Genomic DNA, 21,539 nt, shown 5'->3' on the forward strand with positions numbered 1-21,539 from the left:
ACATAGATTTGTTACTAATCACTATATCTTTAACTAATGATCCCATAGTATTAGTAGATAATTGTTCCTTCAAAAAATGATCCTCATATGTCTCGGGTTATTTTTGTTTTATTCCACCTTTCATGGAGCTGATCTGTAATGTGGAAGAAATTTTTTGATGAAGGTTAGCCACCAACTTCATAGGACTCCAATTGATGTCCTTCTGTCCAACTTCTAATTTCTAGGCTTTAAGCTCTCTCGCAATGGTATACGTATATTGATGGAGTGGCCACCAACTTCATACGGCTCCAATTGACGTCCTTTTTTCCAGCTTCTAATTTCTAGTCTTTAATCTCTCTCGCAATGTTATATGCATATTGATCGACTTTTCTAGACTATCTATATAAGAAGCTAATCTTTCACTTGATAGACAATGGAGTTTTCTATCACATTATTACTTTAAAAGGCAGTCGCATACAAAATAGAAAAAAATGCCATGATGAGGTCTGTTAACAAATGGGTCCTATCTATTCTAGGTATTCATTAATATTAAGCAAATATTGTCTCTGCCAAATTCCTTTCACATAGTTCTGCGCATACTGGTCTCTTAGAATCAATATTGAACCATATTCATTCAATTCTTCAAAGGTTGACGATCTAAGAGCATGTTTGGACATTAAGTTCTTAGGTTGAAGTGTTTTATTAGATCTTCATTTAATAATGATTCTAAGTATGAAGGGGATCCTTTGAGTCTGAATAAAAAAAAATGTCACAGGATTAATTTCGGCCACTGAACAGATTTCTATCTTCACAAGATATCAACGGTCTAATGTTGCTACTAAATAACTCAGAGGATTAGGAGGGTCGAATTGATTTGGGTGATTCCTCAGTGAAAGTATTCAGATAATGACTGTGTTGTAAATGAAATACAAGAGTGCCTTGATGTGACAGTGGATCTTAAGAGATGCCACAAATGACAAATGAGCCTCTGTTTTTCTTCTTTAAGGGATGAAATTATAATGCTCGAAACTAATCAAAGAGGATGAAATACTTCAAGTAAAGGTTATCAAGGTTGACATGTTGTTAGAAAAGGTTTGACACAACCTTGTCCCTTTTATTTCATTTAGCTTGCATATTCTTAGAATATAAGTAGCCCTGGATATAACCTAGTCTTGCACAGGGTCTCTTAGAGGCATGAATAGATATCTTCGACCACCATCTTTGTTCTTAAATCTACTCCTGACAAATCCAAACATAGGAAACTAAGAGTAGGTTTGAGGTCTGTCCTTTGGAGGGTCAAAATACCTAGATCAGAATAGCACATGCTACCACATGAAATTACTTCATGATCACGGGGAACTTGCCAAGTTGTAGAATTTTTCCTTAGCAAAGAATTGAGCTTCCTCCTTTGGAACTTGGAAATGTCCTTCCAAAAATACCCAAATTTAGCGACAAATTCTTATTTAGAGAGGTATACAGACACCATCTAGCAAGAATTAATGCCTAGCGAAAATCCCTTACACAAAATAAAGTTAAAGGAACCCGAGTGTTGCCTTAAAAAATATTTAATTGGTTTTTCATCAATTTCTCCCGCAGGTCCATAAATTTCATACTTCACTCTGTTTCTAATTAATTTGAGAGATATTCTTGAATCCTTACCTTCATATTTGTAGGGAACGAATGCATGCATACTTGTCAAAAACCTTGCTTTAGTGATTTCTCCTTTCTTGGGCATGTCCTTACCTGTGCTTTGATACCATGTTAAGTTTGGTTAACATGTTCTTTGCATTGGATAGTTACTTCAATTTTCCACATTAGCCTAATTATCAATTCATTTCTTATCATAATATCATAATATCAAATTGACAGTGACTAAAGAAAAAATATAAAAGATAGATGCAGAGTACAAGCCAACACAAGAGTACACACGGATATGGCTCAAGCCAGGGAAAAAACCCAAGATGGCGAAAACGCTTAATCAATTCTTCAATTATTAATATCAAATTTTCAATAGAGGGAGAGTACAATACTTTTAAGGTAAAAATGCCTTGCCAATGAGAAGATCTCATGATATCGTACTTAGATGCATAGCTATGCTGAAAGGTGCAATTTTGGAAAGACAAATATTGATGATGAAATTTCTATGTTCTGGAGTCTTGTAGAGGGTTTGATGGAAAATGGTCACATACTTCTACCATTCCTCATGGATCCTTTCTTCAGTTGTTCCTTCCTTTCTTATGTAGATCTGCACATGTATAAACTTCAATGGCTAGCATAGGAATGATAACTGATGAGGGTTCCTCCTTCACACAACAGCCTTCCTTCTAACACCTTTCCTCCGACTAGTTGCTGGAATTCGAAATGATATTGTCCCCTATCTAAGAAATTAAGTCCCAAAGCCTCCTATCAGCCTTCCAAACCCCTTTCTAAGATTGACAATGCCTGTGGCTCTCTTGGAGCACATAGCTAGGGCTGCAACATGTTAAAGGATATAGATACCTAAACATAATGAGCCCAAAATGTTAAACAAATCTCCTTTGAAGTTACCTTGATGGAGACACAAGGATACCCCATATAAATAGTCTTGAAAACCCTGTGGCTAATTATCTGAAGGAACTTGTCCCTTATGTAGAGAATAAGTCAGAAACAAACCATCCTCAAACCTATGACTTTCCTACTTGAAGAGACTCGGCCCTAGAGTAGAAGATAACCCACAAATAATCCTTCCTCAGACCTGTGGCTGCCACAAACATATTTTCCAGCGAGTTGTTGTGTCCAAAATGAGGGAGAAGGCTCCTTTACATATACAATTCGATGTGGTTGAACATATGTGACTCTTGGGGTTTATTGAGCTAACATATCGGAGGCCCACCTTGTTAATTTTATGTAAACTCAAGATCACGCTTCGCCTTAACCAAATTTGATGATCTTTAGGTCTATTCTGGTCCTCTTGAATAGAGGATTTCAATGCCACAATTATCTTCCTCAAAGGAGCTCTCCAATGTGGTATTTGGCCCTAGTTGCCAATTTTAACATAAATGTCCTTGACAAGGAGTGAAGAAAAACATTTAGGGAACAACCTCCACTCACTCCAAAATACGAGTAGATAATTTTTAAGAGCAACAAATAACTCAAATCATAATTGTACATAGTTCAAATCATATTATCATTTCCTTTGCTTATTTTCTTTGAGAGGTAGTTCTTCCATTCACTGTCTTTGAATTCTTGAAGTAGGGCATCATAACTTCAAGTTGTTCTTTTTTAGGATTCTTAACTCCCTTCCGATTTGTTTCTTCATTTGAACCATGTTAAGATGATTTCACAAAGTTAGGGTCCATTTGCTTCATATCAGTTTTGTTATCTTCGATCTGCATCTTATGTGGATTAACATGGGAGTGTGATTCACATTCTAGATGCAAGCCATATGTAACCTACACATTTTCAGCTAAGACCCTTGTAACAAAGCCTGATGTTTCGTTGGCACCTTTAGAAGTTTCAATTAGAGAACCTGAATCCTCCAATATGTCACCTTGAACCTTTGTTTCTGGAATATCATCCTTCCTTTGTAACATTTTAGCTTCAATCAATTCTTCAACAACTTCATACTTCTACACAGTTAGGCTCACTTCAGTAGTCTTTACAATCTTATACTTCCTACTTACAGGTTAAACCCCATTTTATTCTTCAACGACTTCATAATTCAGCAAAGTTTCATTGTCTCTATCATTGGTGGTGTTTCCAATACGAATATTTCCATATAAAGGTTTGGTTTCCTTTTGATCTTCAACAACTTCAAATTTCTACAGTGTTAATCCATTCATATGACTTATTCCAGAAGAATTTTTTGAATCAGTGCTTGTGATTTAATTGCCATCCTTGGTAGATTCATCAATAGGTCAGTCTTTTGGATTGTTTGAAATTTCTTGTTTGAGGCTAAAAAGTCTTTCACTAGACTTTTACGGTAAATATTTTTCATAAGATACCATTTTTAATTATGTCCCAACAATTCTCTTTCTAGCCATGTACTTATCTGTATTTGCCTTCATGTTTGCACGTACCAATTGCTCTTTTTCTGGTCCAAATTAAAGAGAGATGTTCTACAAACTTGATTTGGATCACTTTTAGATTCTACACCAGCATAGCTCTTTCTCCTCCCTAACTTTCTACACCAGTAGTCTTCATGTGGCTACAGACAATGAAAATGGAGGATTTTTGAATGCTCAATTATAAATAGCTAGGACTGATGAAAATTTGGAAAACAGCATATGGAGAGATGTTGGCAGAACCATCCTTGTACTTCTTTTAAATACTCTTGAGATGGATTAACATTAGTTCTATTGATTGGTTTGTATATTAGAAGAAAAACTGCCAAATGTATAGCAGAGTATGAAAGGAATATTGAAGAGCTTACTAGGGAGTATGAATTGAATAAAAATGAATGCCACGAGGCATTGATGTCCCTTAACAACCCTAATTGTCAAAATGAAATCCTGAGGGCTAAACTTGATAAAATGTCATTTCATTTTGAATGTCTAGGTGGAACAAATTGATCTATTTTCTCTTATTACTGATAAGCCAACGAATTGGAATTACCTAATGCAAAACTTTCCTTGATACAGATCAATCTATAGAAGGATAAACTTCTCAATTAAGGGAGATTCAAGACACATATCAAAGGCATAATTATTTTTGGGCTTCATCACTTGAAGATGTGAAGGCTAAAATTAAGATAACTTTGGTATTGAATAATACTAGCATACAAATTTAAGTTGAGTCATCTTCCTATACTCCACCTTATCAGATATTCAATGAATAATGTTGTCTAATACTTGGTAGAAAATACTAAATAGATATTAAGATAACCTTTCGAAAGAGGAACATAAATGTGCCAGTGCTATCCCTGACATTTCTGGGATGACATCTATTGTGCAATCTCTGTGTAAGTTTGATAAATCTTTTGTTTTTGAGATAACGTTTTATTAAGTTTTATGAAGTTGTTAAGTTCTGCAGTTTGAAGATCTCAAGAAGAAGCTCAAAAAAGAGATAATGTAAGGAAAAAGCTTTAAAATAAAGTGTTGAATCTTACAGGCAACTTTTTGATTGCATTCGTTTTATGCATTGCAAAAGAATTAATAGGTTAGATAACATGACATTTTGGTCTTTGTCAGGAAACATCAGAGCATTATGTAGAAGTTATCCATTAAGTGATGGAGAAATATTAGCAAGAGATTCTCCTGTGGTAGAATTTGATACAAATAGAGACAATGAATTGAGCATCCTGTGAATGGTTCTTCAAAGAAAGTGTTCAAATTTGATCGTGTTTTTACTATTTAGTATTTACTAATCAAGAAAATCAAGGTAAGATGTACAAAATAATATCTCTTGGATCTGAAATTTATTAATAATAAGTTCACAAATTCATTGATTAGAGTTATTTCTACGTGCAGTGGCTATTTTTATTGATAATGCACCAGTTTTCATGTCAGTTTTGGATGGGGATAATGTGTGTATCTTTGGGTATGGGAAAACTGGAGCTGGGAAGACATTTATCGTGGAGGGAACAGATGACGATATGTGGCTAAACTATCGAACATTGGAGGAGTTATTTCATGTAGCTAATTTAAGAAATGGATTCTTTAAATACGATATCTCAGTAAGTGTATTGGAAGTTAACAATGAGCAGATTCATGATCTACTTTCATTTGCAACTCAGCCAGGGCATACTGTTAAAAAGTAACTTCTGCCTTTCTTGGTGTTTAAGTTCATTTCTAGTTTCCTAGAAAAAGATGAGATAGATTTGATACATATATTGTTCTATTCTACGAAACAATTTTAGTATATTTAATTGAGAATGACTTGATGGTTTGTTTTTAGGATTGAAGTAAGGCAAGGTAGCAGAAGGTGTCATCATGTTGCATGCCTTGTTGAAGAACAAGGCTTCTCCGTCAGCTACATGGTGGATGTAATTGATCCTAAGGATTTCCTGGCCGAGATCAATGAAGGAGAGGTCAATATTTCTGAAGAATGGAGGAAGAATTCTCAATTCGTAATTCAAATGAAAGCCTATCATCATTTTTATTGTTTGTTATTTATTTGTTTGTTTATGTTTTTTAAGGTTTAATGAAGCTGAAAACTGGAAGAAGGTGTTCTATGAATTTGGTTTCAAAACCATGGGGATTTTGAGACATTTACCGGCCTTTGACTGTCATTTAGGGCCTAATGTTGCAATGATTCAACACCACTCTTCAAGCCTCACTTTGGGTTAGATCCGGTAGTCACTACCAATCAATTTCTAGACCTTTCTCTTATACAATGATGAAAATTGACCCCAGTATTTGCACTTTGTTAGCATGCTTATCTCATGATGGTAATGTTTCCAAAAAAAAACCACTTTCCAAGTCATTTATGCTGGGAGAAAGTTTGGAGAATGTTCCATGTTGCTAGAACTAACAAAATTTTACTGATAGGAATTTTATAGCTAGGATGTACCACGCCAGGAATCAAAACATTTTTTTTAGATAATAAGGGAAGTAGAATCAATGTCTTATATAGTTTAACAAGTCTAGTAAATCAAAATTACCCAGCAATCGAACCTATGAAACTAGGTTATGTAATTACAAGTATGATATATATATCTATATATATATATGTGTGTGTGTGTATGTATGTATGTATAGATATAGAACTAGCCCCCCAACAAACTTAGTGCTTCAAAGTCTTTTTTCTTTTTTTTTTCAATTATGCTTCTCTCCATAAGGAATTTGAAATAGGAGGTACACACACTCTCACATTACAGATTATTGTTTTTTTCTTTCAACCTTCACAACTACAAACCTTATCAATACAAAAATAAATATTGTAGTAGAAATGCAGTAAAAAGTCTTTTATTATCAACATTGAAACCATTGGAAGATGTCCTTGACAAGGACTGAAAGAACAACATTTAGGGAACAACCTCCACTCACTCCAAAATATAGGTAGATATTTTATAAGAGCAACCGAGAACTCAAATCACGATTGTACATAGTTCAAATCATATTATCGTTTCCTTTGTTTATTTTCTTTGAAGGGATAGTTCTTCCATTCTCTCTCTTTGAATTATTGAAGTAGGGCTTAATAGATTTAAGTTGTATTTTTTTTCCCATTCATTTCTTCAGTTGTACCATGTTGAGATGATCAAAGAGAGTTGGGGTCCATTTGTTTCATATCAGTTTTGTTGCTTGGATCCACCCCTTACGTGGATTAACATGGGAGTGTGATTAACTTTACAGATGCAATCCATCTGTAACCTGCAAAATTTTAGCTAAAACACCTGTAACAAAGCTTGAATCCTCCAATATGTCACCATGAACCTTAGTTTATGGCATCTCCTCCTTCCATTGTAATATTTTAGCTTCAATCGGTTCTTCAATAGCTTCATACTTCTACACAATTAGGCTCACTTTGGTAGTCTTTGAAATCTCATTCTTCCTACTTATAGGTTCAGTCCCATTCAGTTTTTCTTAAACAACTTTAGAATTCAACAAAGTTTCACCATCTCTATCATTGGTGGTGTTTCCAATTCCAATCTTCCCATCTGAAGGTTTGGTTTCCTTTTGATCTTCAACAACTTCAATTTTTTGTGTAGTTAATCCATTTATGTCACTTCTAATAGAAGAATTTTTTGAATTAGTGCCTGTGATTTAATTACCATCCTTGGTAGATTCATCAACAGGTCAGTATTTTGGATTGTTTGAAATTTCTTGTTTGAGGCTAAAAGGTCTTTCACTGGACTTTTACAGTAAATATTTTTCAGAAGATGCCTTTTTCAATGATCTCCCGGTAGTTCTCTTTCCATCCATGTCCTTATATGTAGTTGTCTTCATGTATGCACGTACCCATTACTCCTTTTCTGATCCGAATTAAACCTAGATGTTCTACAAAACTTGATTTGGATCACTTTAAGATTCTACATCAGCATAGCTCTTTCTCCTCCCTAACTTAGGGTATTTTGGGTGGGTAAGAGGTATCTTCTACAACTCAACCTTCAGTGGAGCTACTTCATGATAGAATGATAGCATGGGAGTTCATTTAAATGTCAAAATTTTCCTAATCATATTTATCTCAGCTTCTTGCATCTCCTTTGGTTTAACTTGTAATTGGTTTTTCTCTGCTTCTTTTGCATTCAATTTTTCCTCTAATTTTGTGCAAAACACTTCATGTTTTGTTCTCACATTACATCCAAAGCTGAAAATAGCTCCAGAAGGAGCACTGCGAGAATTTCCCTTCGAATCATTGATTGAATTTTCACTTGGAGTTGAGGAAAAAGTGGAATGACCATCTTCCTCCTGGTTGGAATGAGCATCTTCCTCTAGCTTTGTATTCACTTGCATGGGAGGATTCACATTCTGGTCATGTAGATGCGCATTTTTAGACAACAAAGGATTGCAAGCAACTTTTGTATACAATTCACTGACACCTTGTCCATTTTAGGAACTAAAGAAGATGGGGTATAGGAACCAAAACATCCTTATTGCAATTGTTCACGTTATATCTTGGATTTGCACTATTGAAATCAGAATCTGTTTATAAGATATCCTCAATTGGCTAGAATTTTTTAAAAAAACTTGATTTCTCAGTTCTTGAAAATCTCAAACAGCAGCGCAATGATTTCCTTTGCTTGGGGAGATCAAACTAAACATGATAACCATTATATAATTCATCATTTGGGTAAATTGATCTAATATGATCAGTTATTGTAATTTGATGATGCGGTCCAGAAATCAAATCGAAGATGGTAGGAAGTTTTGACTGTCTCAAAAGTAGTCTTTCATGTGGCTATAGGAAATGCAAATGGAGGATTTTTGAATGCTCAATTCTAGATAGCTAGGAATGACGAAAATTGGGAACACAACATATTGAGAGATGTTGGCAGAGCCATCCTTGTACTTCTTTTAAATACTCTTGAGATGGATTAACATTAGTTATGTTGATTAGTTTGTATATTAGAAGGAAAACTCCCAAATGTTTAGTAGAATATGAAAGGAATATTGAAGAGCTTCCTAGGGATTATGAATTGAAGAAAAATGAATGCCATGAGGCCTGCATGTCCCTTAATGACCCTAATCATCAAAATGAAAACCTAAGGAATGAACTTGATAACATGTCATTTCATGTTGAATGTCTAGGTGGAACAAATTGATCTTTTTTTTCTTATTACTGATAAGCCAACAAATTGGAATTATTTGATGCAATAATTTCCTTGTTGCAGATCAAACTGTAAAAGGAAAAACTTCTCAATCAAGGGAGCTTCAAGAGACATACCAAAAACATAATTTTTTTCGACTTCATCAGTTCAAGACTTGAAGGCTAAAGCTCAAATAACTTTGGTATTGAATAATACTAGCGTACAAATTTAAGTTGATTCTTCTTCCTGTACTGCACCTCATTATATATTATATGAATAATATTGTTAAATACTTGGTAGAAAATACTAAAGTGATATTATGATAACCTTTCAGAAGAGGCACATAAATGTGTCAGTGCTATCCTTGACATTGCTGGGATTTCATCTACTATGCAATCTCTGGGTAAATGATAAAGCCTATGTTTATGAGAAAATCATTGCTAATGTTTTATTAATTTTTATGAAGCTATTAAGTTTTGTAGTTTGAATACCTCAAGAATAATTTGAATAAAGAGACAATGTAAAGGAAAAGGCTTTAAAATAAAGTGTTGAATCTTATAGGAAACTTGCTGATTGCATTCTTTTTATGCATTACACAAGGATTAGCACATTAGATAACGTGATTTTCTGGTCTTTTTTAGGAAACATCAGAGCATTTTGTAGATGTTGTCCATTGAGTGATGGAGAAATATCAGTGGGAACTTCTGTAGTGGCAGAATTTGATACAAATAGATACAATGAATTGAGCATCCTGTTAATGGTTCTTCAAAGAAAGTGTTCAAATTTGATCATGTTTTTAGTATTTATTAATCAAGAAAATCAAGGTAAGATGTACAAAATAATATCTTTTGGATCTGAAATTTATTATTAATAAGTACACAAATTCATTGATTAGAGCTATTTCCATGGGCAGTGGTTGTTTTTGCCGATACTGCACCAGTTGTCATGTCAGTTTTGGATGGGTATAATGTGTGTATCTTTGCGTATGGGAAAACTAGAACTGGGAAGACATTTACCATGGAGGGAACACATGACGATAGGGGAGTAAACTATCAAACATTGGAGGAGCTCTTTCATGTAGCTAATGAGAGAAATTGATTATTTAAATATGATATCTCAGTAAGCGTATTGGAAGTTTACAATGAGGAGCAGATTCATGATCTACTTGCATCCCCAACTCAGCCAGGGCATACTGTTAAAAAATAACTTCTATTTTTCTTAGTGTTTAAGTTCATTTTTATTTTCCAGAACAAAGATGAGATAGTTTTGATACATATACTATTCTATTATACGAAATAGTTTTAGTATATTGAATTGAGAATGACTTAGTGGTCGACGGAAAACAGATTGCTCTGCAACTTGAACTAGGTTTTGAGTTAGGGTTTGGAGCTGGTAACCATGGTGGGTCATGGAAGAGGGAGTTTTTCTCCCTCCTATAGTCAAATAGCTACGAACAGAAGCAAGGGAACTGGTCTACATTGCTTCAAGAAACCATTGGAGGTGATAACTAAGGATATTAACACAAGAAACATCAAACCTCATGAACAGAAAGAAAGTCATGAGGAAGATAGCAGGGAGAAGAGAAAGAGGGTAGCAGTCAAAAAGCTGCACCCACAAACGTGACAGGGGTCTATAAACCCAAGTCGAACATAATTCCTCAGGTTGTTTTAAGTGACCCAGTGCTAGAGGTGCATAGAGAAACATGGCGGAACATGCAGTTATCTGCAAATTTATGGGGATTTGGCCGACGAAGAAGGCCCTACATGCATGGATAAGGAACCACTAGAAACCAAACGGGGAAATAAATCTTCACCTTGGATCCAAGTGCTTATTTACAATGGTGTTCATGAGCCTAGAAGATAAAGACAGAGTGTTCGAGGGAGGACCCTATTTTTACCTTGCTGCAGGCCTTTACATGCGACCATGGGTGATGAATTTTGTCCCAGAATGCGAAATTTTCACTTCAGTACCAGTATGGATAAGACTATACTCCCTTCATTTAGATTATTGGTTGCTGGAGTCTCTAAAGATTATCAGAAATAAATTAGGCCATTTTATAAAAATATCATATGCGACTCTAAGAGGAAAATACACTCCATTTGCCTGAATCTGTGTGAAAATGGACTTATCTAGATCACTTTTGGAAATGATCCTTTTAGAAGTGTATGATGAATAATAGGTGCAAGCGGTGGACTATGAACATGTCCCATTCAACTTCAGTAAATGCCATGAACATAGGCACCTCTATAGAGATGTCCCGTTAAACAAACTAGAGAACAGCACAAAAACCACCACAATAAAAGATCCCAAGGGTTTCACTAAGGTGGGGGGAAAAGGGAAAGGAGGAAAGAGGTACCAAAATAAAATCTACGAGGACGAGCAACCGAGCCACAATAGTTTCAAAATCTTAGAAGAAGTAGTTGGAAACAATGGGGCAAACTAGGAATCAAAGACTAATACCAATGAGAAGGATATGGATGCTAGCATGGAGGACATACTGGTGGGCACTAGTATTGCAACAATAATGTTGCAACTCCTAGGATTCCTAATTTACTTTTATCAACACGGTAGTTTGTAACAAACTTGGAAGCGACGATGTTGTATGCACAAGTACTAGTCCTTACTTCAAGTTGTCACTTGGTCAGCCGGCGTAAGATCACTAGGAGCTCAAGCCAACTTCTATGGATTCCAGAAGAAGCTCTATATGTGATGAAAGAAAAAAGAGAGATTATTCTACTTGCAAAAAGGAAGACTGAAATGTAAAACAAACCAAGGAAATCCTAGTTAACCACTAATACTACTTTTGCAGAAAGCAATATGGAAATCATGAAAAGAATGCCATTACATACTTAAGGAAGTAAACAACATCTAACTAAGCTATTTCTGGAAGCAAATGATCAAGAAGCATCTTTTTGGATTTTTATGTATTTTTATGTGAATTTTCTGTGCATGTAATTTATTTGTTTGTGAATGTGGCAACGAATAGGTGGTGATGGAGGGTAGTTTCATCATGTGAGAGGATATAGGATGGTGTGGATGGGTCCTAGGAGGTCTCAGACAACCTTCTGGAGGATTTTCCAAAACTCGGCCTTCAAAAGAAAGCCTACAGGAAAATCTACAGGAGGACACATGAAATCTACAGGAGGAAAAACGACGTTCTACAGGAGGCCTACAAGAGGAGGCCGAGAGTAGTTTTCACTATTTTGAAGGTCATAGAGTAAGTCGAGAAGATATATGAATGTTGGAATGAAGTTTTAGGGCACCTAGGGTCTACCAAGAATCATTAGGAGAGAGAAAGATGATTGGATTTGCTCAAGGAGAGAGAGGAAAGTCTATAGAAAATGCAGGAAACTAAGGTAGAATTGAGGGGTGAATTGGGCGACCTGTAGGGCATGGATTAGATGGAGGGTGGAATGGATGATAGGCTAGACTACTGCTAGAAAATATCTGCTGCATAAACAACTGACAGTCAACCAATGAGGTTAAGCAAGCAAGGAAATAAGTGCATCTAAAAAATAGAGTTTTTGCATCAAAATAAACTATGATCTATGAAAGGAAATGCTAATAACCATTGCACGAAAGAAAAGCATGAAAGAAGACTATTTCTAATAATGAAATGAGCATGATGAAGAAGTTCTAAAGCAATGAAAGCTAGACTATGAACCAACTAGAATGTTGCAAACACTAGAAGTCCTATGAAGGAGGAAAATCTGTGTTTTTGGGGCAGCGAGAGGGTCTCTCCCTCAAATCATTGTCCCAAAGGGAGGAAAAGATGCCAAGGCATTGTTTCTAGCCTTTTGAATCCTTTCTTTATAACTGCTTAACCTACTATAGAAAGCATAAATGGAAGAAAACAACTGAATAATCAAAAGCAACCTACTCTTAACCATGAAAAAAATGTATCTATCAACAACCTAATCTACAAACTGAAATGAAACATACAAATACAAGTAAAGAGAAGCTTGGCTACTTGGATTGGGGCCTAACCCAAGAGCTTTAGCCCTCTGAGGTGACTTAGTGTGTAGGTTTTAACCCTGTACAGAAATTACCTACATACGAATTCTTAAACAAAGAAAATAAACAATGTGAGAGCATAACCCATAAAACACATATGCACAGAGATTTTTTCCCTAGATCCCAAAACTGGGACTACCAGCTTGATTTTTCATTATGTTCATTTCAATGTTACAATACATATTTATACATGCTGAAGCATCCAATACCATGGACCGAAAACCATCGCATCCAATGCCATGGACCGAAAACCATCGCATCCAAAGAACATGTGCGAAAATCATGCACAAAACCATAGGTGGGTCTGCCCAACCTAACATATGGTCCAAAACCAAAATTTTCCGGGGCGCTACCCTGGACCCCATAAAGTGGGGTTACGGGTGCCCTTCAAACCCCTTATTAACTACGTGGAAAGAATATAACACAACCCAACAATCTCCCACTTGTTGTTTTCTTTCCACAGGGGGCCACAGGAGAGCTTAGTCATTTTTTCAGCCCTGAGATTCCCATTGCTTCTCTACACCAAGAGATCTTCTCAGAGCTCACATATTTTGTCAATGCCTCTGTAGTATTCTTCAAAGTGTCCACCTTTACCAGCAACACCTTTCTATCTTCTATCATATCCCTCACAAAGTGATACTGAACATCAATGTGCTTTGTCTTTGAATGATAAGCAGGGTTCTTTGCCAAGAAAATTGCACTTTGGCTGTCACAGTCTATTCTTATAGCTCCCTGTACTAACCCCATACTTGAACAAAATCTCTACAACCAAACTGCTTCCTTGCTTGCATGAGTGGCTGCCATGTATTCTACCTCTGTAGTTGATAGTGCCACTACAGATTGTTTCTTACTCATCCAACTGACTGCACCTCCAAATAGGTTAAACACATACCCACTTGTAGATCTTCTCTGATCCAAATCTCCAGCCTAGTCTGCATCAACAAAGCCATGAATATCCAACACTCTGTCCAATCCTGGTCTTCCTTGGTAGCACAAACCATAATCACTAGTGCCAGGCAAATACCTAAAAACCCGCTTCACAGCTGTCCAGTGCTCCTTCCCAGGTTTTGACATAAACCTGCTCAATACTCCCACTGCATGTGCAATGTCTGGTCTAGTACATACCATTGCATACATCAGGCTACCCACTGCACTTGCATATGGAACACGGAACATGTCCTCTTCCTCTTCTTGTGTCTTGGGACATTGTTCAGCAGATAACCTCACACCTACAGGAATAGGAACTGTTATCACTGAAAATTCTGTTGCCAAAATTTTTTAGCCTAGCTTAAAGGACAAGGCGTTTTCGCAGCGCATGAATCCTTTTTAGCAGTTTCGCAGTGCTACCTATTAGGTGATTTCGTAGCGTGCTACAAAATTGGGGATTTGCTCGAGTTTTCAGTGGAGGCCCAAATCCTAGCATGCCTATTGTACACTGGCTACAACTGCTGTGGATGAGGTTGATGTGCTTAAAGGTCTAATGTCAGATCTTTCAGATAAGATTGAAGATCTCAAGGTGATGATGTCAGCTCCACCGTGGTCTGAGGTTCTTCAGGCTCCTTATAATGATAAGAGCGTTTCTCAGGATTAAAATGCTTGTATAAGTGTGAATTCCTCTCATGAAGTAGAGGCTGCGACAAACAATGGTTTTGATCAGCTTAGTCTACCAGCCATCCTTTCCAGTGGTAATGTAACGCATCTTGGTGTGGTTGGGAGGTGTGAAATGTGCAACGCCGGTTTCAGTTGATGTCTCAGAACCAGAAACAAATCATTAAGTGGACACCCAAGGCCCTGGCTGTGTTACTCAAAGGTAAAACCAAGATCCTCGAGAAGAAGGTAAGGACATTTATTGAGACTAATTTCCTATATTTACAGGAGAATAAGATAGATGGATACTTAGATTGCCTTTATAACCTTTCTAAGCCATTTAGTCTTGTCAAAAAGATCCTCCATACATACGAAGAACAATACCAAGTACTAGAGACTGTGCAACCACTGAAAGTGCTTTATATGTATATCGCATTCCTTGGTGATATCTCCAGAAATTATGATATGGCCTGCAGTTCATTCGTGAAGTATCTTCGAAAAGTAGAAGTGGATCTTTCCAAGCCCATATTTGGGAACACCAGGTCTCAATTTGATTATTTGCAGCAATGGAAGAAGATGCAATTGGCCGTTTCGCTCAGATGTTTCTAGATGGACATTCTGTCCCAGGGTGTTAGTCCCAAACAAGAAGGGTTCGGAAATAGCTTGGCGGAAGTGGTGGGTGAATCTGCAGGTTGATCCGTCAGGAAGGCTTTTTCTTTGATGGTTTTTATTATCCACGAGCTCCAGAGTTATACGCTCCAGATGAGACAGATCCTCTGTTATGGCGATTTACTGGAAGCGGTTTTTAAAGGTTCCTGTAGTAATTGCAGTTGGTGCAAAACAGTCGAATGGCGGATTTATGACAGCTACGACCTGTGAAGGAGGAAGGGAATGTAACATCTATTCACGATTCTGTCATTACTAATAACAAGGGTGAGAGTGAAACTTCCACTGACACTGAAGTTGAGACGAATTTTCCAGTTGTACAGCCTCCTTTAAAAAGGCTGAGGCGAGGTCCACCACGTGTTAGTGCCCAAGGAAGAGCAAGATAAGATGTGGGAAAACAAAAAGGGGCAGCGATCTGGAGGCGTGTCTAATGCTGGACTTCTGTCATCATTTTGTGAAGGGCAGGAACGTCTGCAATATGATTTTGTATCCTAAAGTGGACATTCAGATCTGATCAGAGACCGCCCATCTACAACACAATTCAGAGAGAAATCACCATGGTTTTTTATGGCATTGCCATCTGCAGATTGTGCAAAAGGGGGTTATGGTGCTTACACCAATAGTGTTGATCTTAAAGGATATGAGAATGGAGTAATTCAAGCATCAGAATTCTGTACATATCATACACCCCTAAACAAACAGAGTGGTTTTGTAAATGCAATGAAAGCTGCAAGAGAGTTCGCTGGCAGAGTAATTGCAATGGTTACTGGGGAGACCTCTATTGATCCAGTGAAGCCATTGACGGATGCCCTCAAACCTCTTCAAGAGGCTTGGGAAAAGACTGATGACAAACTCGCTGTTGGTGGACTGGGCTTTGCAGCTGTGATAGTGCTTTGGGCCTCAACTGGACTTATCGCGGCAATTGACAAGCTTCCTCTTATTCCAAGTGCATTTGAATTTGTTGGAATTCTGTTTTCTGGGTGGTTCATATACCAAAATTTTCTCTTCAAACCGGATAGGGAATAGCTATGGACAAAAATTCAAAATGCCATATTAGAAATTACAGGCCAGTGAGTCTGGTTTTTTCACCCATGCATTAACAAGCATGCTGAAGAATATGCAGATTTATAGAAGCTGGAGATTAAGTGTTTTTTGTATTGGAGTGAAATGGCAGTTATACCCAAAGTTCGACCTCTATCTTGACACCACGCGTTGAATCACTATAACAATTGCAACTGCAACAGATATATATGTTGAAGAAATTATCTTGAGAGCAGCATCTAGTGTATTAATGTGTGTGTTTTAGATGTTTCAATTGGAGTTGCGCGTTCTCAATGATTAAATGTGTGCAATAGATTTTGAGGAAGATTTCTTCTTGAAGGTTACTGCAAGAATAAATCTTGGTTCCAGAAGTAAGGATCCCCTACGATATCCAGATCACCCTTATGATCGTATCTAGAACTCAGATGCAATTGAGCCAAACTATCTTGTTGGTGTGGCCCCCTAGAACAAAGGCAGTCAGCGCAACAAGGAACATCTTTACAAACACACATGAGCAACCACTGAACAAAGTGATGCAAACTGCAGTTGGTACTCTTGGTGGTCTTACTTATCGGCTAAATCTTGAAGATTTCTCAGCTAATGCTCGGATGAAAATGTCCATTTAAGCCAAAGGAATATGGTTAGAGTATCTTTGACTACAGAGGATAAACAGAGGTTTTTTGCTGCTTTGGATTGAGTATGGTCTCGGGGAGAATGCAGAATTGCTGGTTGCTTCATGACAACAATTTTTCTCAGGGATCCTCCAAGGTCTTTACACCATCCACAGGTTGCAAGTCTATTATGTATTTCAAAAGACACTTTAGTGCAAATGTACTCTATTTCAGCAGAAACAGCAGTTTCGTAGCGCGCTACGAAACTGCTGTAGATGCTGTTTTATAAGAAAACAATGAATTTGATGATGAGGTCAGCGAATTTTGAAAGGAATGCCTCGAGGACAGGAGGGAGATCATACAAGGCTGTCATAGCATTTCAAACAGTGACAGGTGTAAGTTTTGAAGAAAAAGTGAAATATTTTGGTTTTTTGCTAAAGTTTTCCTAAAGGCACTTTATGACCGAATTACTAGGGTTATGGTAGGGTTACCGGAATGTTTGGTTGATACACCTGTTCAGTCCACAAGGCAGCCAGATCATGAGGCATATGGTGTTATGCGTTGGTATTGAAGGATTAAAGAGCTTGGAGCATGGTCTTTAAATGGTGAAGAAGAATGGAAGACAGGGACCGTGAAAATAGGGTGCTCATCTTTGCTAATTAATGAGTTATCTATACAGCTAGCATCCGAGGCCAGCCTGTTCAGTGAATGTTCCTCAACATATCTCAGCCACAACAGAAAATTGTACAGCTGTCAAGGATCCAAGAAGAATCATGCATACGAGGAGATAGAGTTGGATTTTCAATGTAATTAGGACTCTATGTATTTATAGCACAATACCTTATGTATTTAATAAGTTTGTTTAGAAATAGATAAGGTTAATTAATGGTAGATCATCGAGCTCTCCCCTCATGCTTGTTGAGGAGACTCAAGATAGTTTTAGTTTTGGTTTTCCTATATATAGTGAAAACTCTGATGTAATAAGGGTTGGAGATTTATATAAAAACAGAGTTTTCATATTGGCCTATGTAAAAGACTTTGACAGTAATAGAAAGAATACTTTTTCTTCCCAAGATTCATCTTGTGTCTCAAATGCTCAGAGTATATGTGGTTTGGTTTTTATTCATCTTGTTTTACAGTTCACTAAACATGCAATCACTCTGAATTCACCTAGTGCTCAGACTTCCTGTGTATGTTTTTTGAGTTGAGGTTCTTCTTGGTAAATGTTTTGAGCATTTAGACATTATATGCCTTGGTTTCCATGATTGAGTAGCTACTTGTTTACTGTAGAAGTGTATGACTCCATAAGCCCAATGGGAGAAGCCTAATTTTGTTGTTCCAACCAGCTTAAATTTCATCTACTGTTTAAAGAGTTAGCCATCTTTTCTTGCCCTTAATGCATATCAAAAATCTGTGAGAGAGCCCTCTCTGACTAAGGAGGCTAAGCCTTAGTCTAAAGCCTGGTTTGAAATAGTTGCATGAGATCTTGCTAAGTAGCAGCCCTTAGTACACGATTTTGTGATAACATTTTGGTGTGTCTGCCGGGAGCCTGATGACTACTCATTCCCGAAGTTTTAAGATTGAATTTCTGAAGGTAGCAGGAGTTCAAAGTGGTTTTCGAGGCTGCAAACCTACCTTGGCGACTCCATTGTTGAAGAATTCAAAGTTCATACATTCATGGTGATTCCACTGGAGTTATGAAGGACCCAGAAGCTGCCATTCTTAGTTCAAGGTATGCATGCATAGATTTCTCAGGAATTCATGGTTTCCCAAATCATTTTCCCAAGGATGCATATTTTCTAAGGAATGGTCCAAAATTCAACGGAGAAGATTTGAGTTTAACCTTGAAGCATATAACAGATTTTTGTCATTTTACTGAGCTTCTTAGAGTTAAGCATGAGGATGTTTGCATTATGCTATTTTATGATTCACTTCAAGGGAAATGCAAACAATGGGTTGAAAGCTTTCCTGCCAAATCCATTAAGTCATTTCAAGACTTATGGCTTATGTTTTTGGAGGAATGGATAGATAGGTCAGAGGTGGTGACAGAATCTCCCTCAGTTGAAGGTTTGGAAGGTCAAATTCAAGCATATAGTTTCCATAATCATGATCATTATTTTCAGAAGCTTTCTATGACAGAACACAAGGTAAGAGTGCTGGTTCCTTTCTCTTTTACGCTTGAGGAACTGAACACTGTGGTTGAAGATCAGTTTGCACAGCTGGAAAGTTACAAGGAAAAACAAGCTGATCATGTATTCTGGGATCCTGTAGTTGATTACATGGAAGAGTTTTACTCTCCAGTATTTCAGTTTTTCAAAGAAGATCAGAGACAATTTCAGTGGCAGCGGTCATCACACTGTCATATTGGCTCTGAACTCCGATGCAGTCAAAGAAATCAAATATCAGATAAGACAAATGATTGGCTGCATTGGAAATTTCACATTGATTGAGCTGAAGAAGTTGAAATTGTTAGGGTAGGTAGGTAGGTAAATGCAAATAAGCTCAAGGTTAACTGAGCATTTCTTTTTCAGTAGATGTAGCTTTCTTTCTCCTACAGTCATGCTTGTCAAGCAAATTTCTGTTGGTCCCAAATGGATAAGGCACTGGAGCTGCATGTTCTTAGTGTACCACAAGGGCACACTATCCCAAGTGGAGCCACTGTTATCACTGAAAATTCTGTTGCCAAAATTTTTTAGCCTAGCTTAAAGGACAAGGCGTTTTCGCAGCGCATGAATCCTTTTTAGCAGTTTCGCAGCGCTACCTATTAGGTGATTTCGTAGCGTGCTACGAAATTGGGGATTTGCTCGAGTTTTCAGTGGAGGCCCAAATCCTAGCATGCCTATTGTACACTGGCTACAACTGCTGTGGATGAGGTTGATGTGCTTAAAGGTCTAATGTCAGATCTTTCAGATAAGATTGAAGATCTCAAGGTGATGATGTCAGCTCCACCGTGGTCTGAGGTTCTTCAGGCTCTTTATAATGATAAGAGCGTTTCTCAGGATTAAAATGCTTGTATAAGTGTGAATTCCTCTCATGAAGTAGAAGCTGCGACAAACAATGGTTTTGATCAGCTTAGTCTACCAGCCGTCCTTTCCAGTGGTAATGTAACGCATCTTGGTGTGGTTGGGAGGTGTGAAATGTGCAACGCCGGTTTCAGTTGATGTCTCAGAACCAGAAACAAATCATTAAGTGGACACCCAAGGCCCTGGCTGTGTTACTCAAAGGTAAAACCAAGATCCTCGAGAAGAAGGTAAGGACATTTATTGAGACTAATTTCCTATATTTACAGGAGAATAAGATAGCTGGATACTTAGATTGCCTTTATAACCTTTCTAAGCCATTTAGTCTTGTCAAAAAGATCCTCCATACATACGAAGAACAATACCGAGTACTAGAGACTGTGCAACCACTGAAAGTGCTTTATATGTATATCGCATTCCTTGGTGATATCTCCAGAAATTATGATATGGCCTGCAGTTCATTCGTGAAGTATCTTCGAAAAGTAGAAGTGGATCTTTCCAAGCCAATATTTGGGAACACCAGGTCTCAATTTGATTATTTGCAGCAATGGAAGAAGATGCAATTGGCCGTTTCACTCAGATGTTTCTAGATGGACATTCTGTCCCAGGGTGTTAGTCCCAAACAAGAAGGGTTCGGAAATAGCTTGGCGGAAGTGGTGGGTGAATCTGCAGGTTGATCCGTCAGGAAGGCTTTTTCTTTGATGGTTTTTATTATCCGCGAGCTCCAGAGTTATACGCTCGAGATGAGACAGATCCTCTGTTATGGCGATTTACTGGAAGCGGTTTTTAAAGGTTCCTGTAGTAATTGCAGTTGGTGCAAAACAGTCGAATGGCGGATTTATGACAGCTACGACCTGTGAAGGAGGAAGGGAATGTAACATCTATTCACGATTCTGTCATTACTAATAACAAGGGTGAGAGTGAAACTTCCACTGACACTGAAGTTGAGACGAATTTTCCAGTTGTACAGCCTCCTTTAAAAAGGCTGAGGCGAGGTCCACCACGTGTTAGTGCCCAAGGAAGAGCAAGATAAGATGTGGGAAAACAAAAAGGGGCAGTGATCTGGAGGCGTGTCTAATGCTGGACTTCTGTCATCATTTTGTGAAGGACAGGAACGTCTGCAATATGATTTTGTATCCTAAAGTGGACATTCAGATCTGATCAGAGACCGCCCATCTACAACACAATTCAGAGAGAAATCACCATGGTTTTTGATGGCATTGCCATCTGCAGATTGTGCAAAAGGGGGTTATGGTGCTTACACCAATAGTGTTGATCTTAAAGGATATGAGAATGGAGTAATTCAAGCATCAGAATTCTGTACATATCATACACCCCTAAACAAACAGAGCGGTTTTGTAAATGCAATGAAAGCTGCAAGAGAGTTCGCTGGCAGAGTAATTGCAATGGTTACTGGGGAGACCTCTATTGATCCAGTGAAGCCATTGACGGATG

The 21,539-nt window shown here is 37.5% G+C and overlaps 1 pseudogene; it reads left to right on the forward strand.

Moving 5' to 3' along the window:
• Positions 1-21,539, forward strand: part of LOC149196483 (kinesin-like protein KIN-14R) — a 133,604-nt pseudogene that overhangs the window by 62,988 nt on the left and 49,077 nt on the right.

The sequence above is a fragment of the Pinus tabuliformis genome, chromosome 2_2, assembly GCF_031772625.1.
Source record: "Pinus tabuliformis cultivar Carrire ecotype Pingquan chromosome 2_2, CPIR1, whole genome shotgun sequence".
Taxonomy (NCBI): Eukaryota; Viridiplantae; Streptophyta; class Pinopsida; order Pinales; family Pinaceae; genus Pinus; species Pinus tabuliformis.